Here is a 1,537-nt window from a genome sequence, read left to right as displayed (position 1 = left end):
GAAGGTACAAAAACATTTGAGGGTACTGCCTCAGGGACAGGCTGTTGTACCCCTGAAGGTACATTTTTGCACTTGTTTGTTGTTGTTGTTGTTGTTGTGGTAGCAAAAATTGCAATGGGCAAAATAGCAATGGGTTTGTCCAAAACTCACAATATAAGACCATTAAGAATTATTTTAAACCTTGGCTCCAGATTATGATCTCTGATCATATTTTATGACAAAACATCATATTTATGTTTATGTGAAGATTTGTCTTAACATGGCTGTCTCACTGATATCGTGTGTAAATATAAATACTATGTAAATAAAACATTGTTTTTGGGAAACAATGTATGGGCAAAGCAAGACATAACAATCCTTTTTACAAAATCGTACTAAAGGTGCGCAGCCACACAAACTCGAGGTTCTTTCAAAGTTATACGGGCCCCACATTCCACACGTGGTGCACCTTCACCACAGACTCCTGCGTTTGAGCGTGTCGTGTTACCAGCATTTCCTGTGTCTCATATCTGGAACGAACGAACTCTCCAATGGAGCAAAGTAATGCGAGATGGGAGTGGTTCCGTTATGAGGTCACGGTGAGGGAGCCGAACGCTCAGCAGCGAGCGCAAGCGGTAGACATGAGACGGACGCAATAGCTGGAAACATTTATTCACACAGCTGAATGAATCTCTGCTGGCAACAAAAAAATAACAGGACCACGTTTCCTCCGACTGGGAACTACTGAAAAAATCGCGCGTTGGCTTTATAGGCGCAGGACAGGCTTGCATACGAAAGACTCCAAGGAAGAGACGCGTGAGGAAAGTTTTCCTACGCGAAAACAAACTGGACGGAACAGTGCAGAAACCGTGACGCATAAGCCATGCACTGGTTGTATAGCGTGGTGGTGTCTTTCGTTTGAAGGGGATGCCTTTTTGTTGGCTTTCTGCAACAAAAGTTTGACGCCAGGAACGCCATATTATTCTGTTCGACAAGAAAACGCGTCTTTCTGAACGGAACATTTCGCGCGCTCGTCCAGAGTCGCTGTTTTCTTCTGTTATTTGTTGGTTTGGCTGGAGGATCCGTTCCTCATCGTGTAGTTTGGGGGACAGGGGGGTGGGTTGGATATCTATATTTTTCACTTTTCCTTCATGGCCTCCTCCAGGATGTATCTTCTTATGAAATGCATGCTGATTTTCCAACTTGTGGGGTTGATCGCGAAGAACAGTAGGGCGCTCATTTGTTTGCCCTGTGATAAGTCCAAATGCGAGGAGCCCAAGCACTGTACGGGTACCGTGGTGTTGGGGATCTGCGGCTGCTGCTCGGTTTGTGCCAAGCAGAAGAACGAGAGCTGCGGCGGCGTTTACGGTCTGTACGGGACCTGCGACCGCGGACTCCGGTGCGTGATCAGACCCCCGTTAAACGGCGGCTCCATCACGCAGTACGAGGTTGGAGTTTGTGAAGGTCTGTATACACATTTCATTTACTCTTTGAAAAGTTGTCATCCATGTTCATTGCTTCAATCGCGCCTAATGACGGCACTTCTGCCCCCGTCGGT

The sequence above is a fragment of the Sinocyclocheilus anshuiensis genome, unplaced genomic scaffold (assembly GCF_001515605.1).
Source record: "Sinocyclocheilus anshuiensis isolate Anshui unplaced genomic scaffold, SAMN03320099.WGS_v1.1 scaffold715, whole genome shotgun sequence".
In the NCBI taxonomy this organism is placed as follows: domain Eukaryota; kingdom Metazoa; phylum Chordata; class Actinopteri; order Cypriniformes; family Cyprinidae; genus Sinocyclocheilus; species Sinocyclocheilus anshuiensis.
The sequence above is the reverse complement of the archived record's forward strand: the minus strand, read 5'-3'. Positions refer to the sequence as shown.